This window comes from Somniosus microcephalus, chromosome 8 (genome assembly GCF_052327205.1).
Source record: "Somniosus microcephalus isolate GS21.2 chromosome 8, FLI_Smic_1.0, whole genome shotgun sequence".
Taxonomy (NCBI): Eukaryota; Metazoa; Chordata; class Chondrichthyes; order Squaliformes; family Somniosidae; genus Somniosus; species Somniosus microcephalus.
The window spans coordinates 143,537,154-143,543,153 of record NC_140994.1 but is presented as its reverse complement, the minus strand read 5'-3'; positions in this window follow the sequence as shown (position 1 = coordinate 143,543,153).

Sequence of the window (6,000 nt, the reverse complement as noted above, 5' to 3'; positions counted from 1 at the left end):
TAAGAGTAGGCTACCCAGAAGGCAGTAGTTAAGATGGATGCTGTAGAAGTCCACATGGCATGAATAAAGTGACTAGCTCAAGGTAGCTGTTCATAATGAAAACGATTAGTTATTAATGAACATAACATGGTACCAGGATTGGTAAAATCTGCTGAATATTGTGAAACGCGACATGGAGTATTTGAAGCCACCGGAGAGTTTGAAACTCACGGGGAATGTCGACTGAAATTGGCGGACATTCAAACAACAATTCGAACTCTACATTGCTGCCATCGGGTTCGGTACGATGCCAGACGCAAGGAAAATAGCATTGCTGCTCACGGTTGCAGGCCTGCAGGTGATAGAGGTATTTAATACATTTGTATTTAATCAAGAGGAGGAGAGAAAAACTGGATGGTGTGCTAAAGAAATTTGATACACATTGTTCTCCCAAAAAGAATGAGACCTATGAGAGATACGTGTTCCATTCATGGACACAGCAGCAAAATGAGACTTTTGATAGCTTTGTGACCGATCTGAAACTGAAAGCGCAGACATGTAATTTCTCTGAACTGAAATTATCCATGATTCGTGACCAGATTGTGTTTGGTATTCATGATAAAAAGGTCAGGGAACATCTGTTGAGAGAAACCGAACTAACATTGGAAAATGCTGTGAAAATATGCCAAGCCAGTGAGCTAGCTCAAAAGCGCGCGAAGACTTTCAGTGAAATTAATAATAATGCGATTGTAGTAAGTGATAGTGCTGCTGTCGGTGCTGTGACCCACAAAGGAAAGAAACATGGACAGAACAGAAATGAAACGCAATCGGAGGACGGAATTTTTAATTGTAAACGCTGTGGTTACAAACACCAGTTAAAACAATGCCCTGCATTTGGGAAAATATGCACAAAATGTCATGGAAAGAATCACTTTGCCAAACAATGCTTTGCAAAAGTAAAAACTAAGAAAGGGCAAAGAGTTAATGTGATTGAGGACAGTGATTTAAGTGAGACATTTTCTGTAGGAATGGTGTCATGTGACAATATCAATAAGGATACAGAAAACGTGCAGCCCTCAGGAATGGACAAAGCTGAACATAAAGTTAATGCAGTAAAAGAGGACAAATGGATGATCCCACTGCAGGTAAATGGAGCATTAGTTACATTGAAACTAGACACTGGGGCAAAAGCAAACTTAATCAGTATGGGTGACATTAAAAACATGAAAGAAAAGCCCAAAATACAGAAAAAGTCAGTACTACTGAAGGATTATAATGGACAGAAAATAGATAGCTTAGGTGTATGCAGACTTAAAGTGACAGTCAAAGATAAAGTGCATCATCTCATGTTTTCTGTTGTGGCTGAAGGACTTGATTCACTACTAGGTGACAAAGCTTGTGAGGACTTAGAACTGGTCAAGAGAGTCCACCGTATAAACTGTGCCATAAGCAGACCAGATGACTCGATGGATTCTGTAGTGAGTAATTTCCAGGATGTGTTCAAAGGATTTGGAGTTCTACCATTCACTTACAAGATCCAGCTAAAGGAGGATGCTCAGCCAGTGGTACATGCTCCACGGAGAGTTCCAGCACTCCTGCGTGACCGGCTCAAGAAAGAACTGGACAGAATGACCACACTAGGAGTCATCAGGAAAGTCGAAGAGCCAACAGACTGGGTTAACTCCATGGTATGTGTAAAGAAAAAGAACAATGATCTAAGAATATGCATGGATCCAAAGGACTTAAATGCAAACATAAAATGTGAACACTACCAGATTCCCAAGCGAGAAGAAATCACCAGTGAAATGTCAGGTGCCAGATACTTCACAAAGCTCGATGCCTCACGAGGATTTTGGCAACTAAAACTGGATGAAGAGAGCACCAAATACTGTACCTTCAACACACCATTTGGCAGGTATTGTTTCCTCAGAATGCCTTTCGGGATAATATCTGCATCTGAAATCTTTCATAGAGCGATGGAACACATAATTGAAGGTCTGGAAGGAGTTCGGGTCTATGTTGATGACATCATCATCTGGGGCTCCACACTGAAAGAACACAATGAGAGACTGACTAAAGTGCTACAGAGCATACGCCGGAATGGACTGAAGCTCAACAAAGCCAAGTGTCAGTTTGGCATCCAGGAAGTCACTTTCCTAGGAGATAATCTATCTGGTAAAGGAATAGAGCCAGATATGGAAAAAGTAAATGCCATACTCAACATGCCACGACCCACTGACAAAAAAGGAGTGCTACGCATCATGGGGATGATAAACTTCATTGGAAAGTTCATTCCTAACTTGTCAGCCAAGACAGCCTGTCTGCGAGACCTGCTATATAAAACAAATGAGTTCGCATGGACAGAAAGACATGAACAAGAGTGGATGAACATCAAAACAGTGCTGACAACCACACCTGTACTCACCTTCTTTGACCCAACAAAGAGAATCAAAGTGTCAACAGAAGCATCAAAAGATGGCCTAGGCGCGGTCTTGCTAAAAGCAGAGGGTGAAGATTGGAATTTTGTTGCCTATGCCTCCAGGTCTATGACTGATTGTGAGTGTCGATATGCCCAGATTGAAAAGGAATGTCTAGGCTTGGTAGTTGGACTAGAAAAGTTCCATGGCTACATATATGGACTTCCCACCTTCACAGTTGAGACAGACCACTGCCCACTGGTTGCCATCATAAAAAAAACCTGAATGAAATGTCTCCAAGGATTCAACGACTCATGATGAAGTTGCAAAGATATGACTTTGAACTGATCTACACACCAGGCAAACACATAGTGTTAGCAGATGCACTATCCCGAGCACCCACAATGAGTCATGTGATCTCTACTGAAGAAGACGTGGATGCTCATGTGAGTATGGTCACTGCTGCGCTGCCCGTGTCAGACACAAAATCAAAGCAAATAGCAGAAGAAACAGTAAAAGATACAGGGGGAAAAATTGGGTGAGTAGCGTCACCTGTTAGCGCCTAAAGAGGCAGTCAGTGGCTGTAGCGCCACTGGCTGCGCCTCCTGTGATATTCAGCAGGGGCGCTAATGGTGGCATTAGCCATTTGCGCTGCGCCGCCACCGATGACGTCATCGGTGTGCGCAGCGCCCCATTCGCGCCCCGTTCGCGATATTTGGTAGCGAACGGCGCAGTTTCACAGGGCCTTACTGTGCCGGCAGTGGTGCAAGTTAAGGTGGAGGTGCGGGGTGGTCACCTTTTTCGGCGGCCGCCTGCCAGCACCTCCGCCCCCGGCCTCCTGACCACCCCCCCCCGCGGCATTGCCGGCTGTTTCCCGAGAGCCCGGCACTTCTCCTTGGTGCCGGGCTCATTTGCCAGTACTCGCGAGTGGGGATCGCGCTGTTGGAGGCACCTCCCCCTTAACAGTGGGAGGAAGGCCTGCAGTACCGCAGCGTGCCATGCCGCAGCGTGTGGCGCTGTGGCACGTTGCGCTGCGATATTCAGTTTCAGCGCCCTAAGAGGGACGCGGAGCGCCTCGAGCCTCGCCCCGTGTCCCTCGAGGGGCAATAAAACTGAATATCTGACGATCGCTGAAGCCATGAACGCTGCGCTAAATCCTGCGCTCAGGCGACTTTTGCGCCACTTTGGCGCCCCAACCCAATTTCTAGGCCACAGTGTTGCAAACAGTAATAGACAACATTCATCATGGCTGGCCAAAAGGTTCCTGTCCAAATTACTTTCACATCAGGTCAGAGTTGAGTGTCGCAAGTGGACTATTACTAAAACAGAACAGAATAGTCATTCCACAGGCTCTACGTCAAGACATGCTCAAAAGGATTCATGAGGGACACCTCGGAATTGAAAAATGCAAAAGGAGAGCAAGAGACACTGTTTATTGGCCTGGCATAAATAAGGACATTGAGAACATGATAGGCGAATGTGAGACATATCAGAAGCACCAAAACAAGCAAGCAAAGGAACCAATGATAGCTGACTTACCAACAGCACCATGGCAAAAGGTTGGTATGGACCCTTTTCATTTGAATGGTAAAGAATATCTAATAGTGATTGACTACTATTCTAACTATCCTGAGATGGCGCTGCTCTCAAGCACCACAGCAAGCAGTGTCATAATGCATGTGAAATCCATCTTCGCCAGACATGGAATTCCCAGGATTGCCGTTAGCGACAATGGTCCGTGCTTCAACTGTAAGGAGTGGCAACAGTTTGCAGCACATTATGACTTTCAACACATCACATCCAGTCCTTTGTATGCTCAGTCGAATGGTAAGGCAGAAAAAGGTGTTCAAATTCTCAAACAGCTACCGAAGAAAGCGACAGAAAGCAAGTCTGATCCTTATCTCGCCCTGCTGAGCTACCGAGCCTTACCTTCACACTCTGGTTCTTCACCTGCTGAACTCCTAATGGGTCGCAAGTTGCGTACCACGCTACCCTGCTGTGCAAAAGAAAAGCAGAGTAAGGAACTGAGACCGAGACTTCAACTGTTAAAGCTGAAACAGAAATCATACTATGACAAGTCATCCAAAACTCTGAAACCATTGACAAGGGATGATGTTGTCAGGATTGAGGATCCAGATGCATGGAACAGGAAAGCTACAGTTCTTGAGGAAGTAGGACCAAGGTCATACACTGTTAGAACTGAGGAAGGACAGATTCTCAGGAGGAACCACCGTTCCCCCCTAAAAACACAAGAAACTATCCAAGAGCAAATCGATGACAATGCCGCAACTGAATCTTGTCAATCACCACCAGAACAATCTAACACAAACACACATACAGGCTCTCATGAAAACACATCAGACTTACCCATGCTGAGAAGATCCACACGTGAAGTAAAGAAGCCTGATAGACTTAATCTTTGAGTATAAAGTAAAGCTTTGAAAATGTGTTGACTGTTGTGAAAATGTTTATGTTTATAGAGCACTAACAAAAGTGTTACTGATATCATCTTTATCATTTTTCTTGCAAGTTGATTGATATTGATTTTGTTTAACCTCAAAGAAAGGGGGATGTAATGATCAGTAACATGTCATTTTAGAATGGTACACTAGGTGGAGCTGTAGAGCTGTATGTATATAAGAGTAGGCTACCCAGAAGGCAGTAGTCAAGATGGATGCTGTAGAAGTCCACATGGCATGAATAAAGTGACTAGCTCAAGGTAACTGTTCATAATGAAAACGACTAGTTATTAATGAACATAACACTTCATTGGCTGTAAAGTGCTTTGGGACGTCCTGAGGCGGTGAAAGTTCTTTCTGTTAACGCGGTTGCTTTAAGCACCTTTGCCCACTATTTTAATGGACGTAGTAACCTGTTTAAAATAAATAGGTTATGTCTTCCATTAAAATAGTGCAAAAGAATTTTATGCGAATGTGTTAAGCTCTTGAACAGCCCAATTTGATCCCAAATACTATGGGGGAGAAATTGGGTATAGCCCCGTTTGGGGCGCTAGTTCTGGCGAAGCGCAAAGCCTAGCGCCAGTTGCGATTTAGCGCCACCTGGCGCGATATTGGGTTGCAGCGCCCCTAAAGGTGATTGCAGCGCTAAATCAGGCGCTGCACGCTACTCTTAAGGCGCTAACCCGGCGGCGCAACCCAATTTCGCGGTGGCGGGGCACAGCGAGGCTGCTGTCAATAATCACTTTCCCTGAGACACCGTGGCGCCGGCCAGCTCTTAAAGGGGCAGGTCAATTGGCATCACCAGACACACACATTGCCTTGTAGGCCTTCAAAGCGGTGGGAGCCTACCTGTGGCGCACCAGCCTAGCAAGACGTGGAAAGGGTGAGGCAGAGGGCGGAACGACTCACTGATGGGGCATTGGATGCTTTGGTTGACGCAGTGGAATCAAGGCCAAGGAAGATTGTCGGAATGTGATTTATGTTTTGGACAGTCTCCCGGGTGTGAGAGGCAGTTATGTGTCAGTGTATTCGTTTTGCTTTCTGTTGCCATAGCTTTCTCATGTTTGAAGGAACCACATTTTGTTTAATGAAACACTTTCTTCATTTACAATGGCCATGCCTGCTATTTACATGCATCTTTCCCT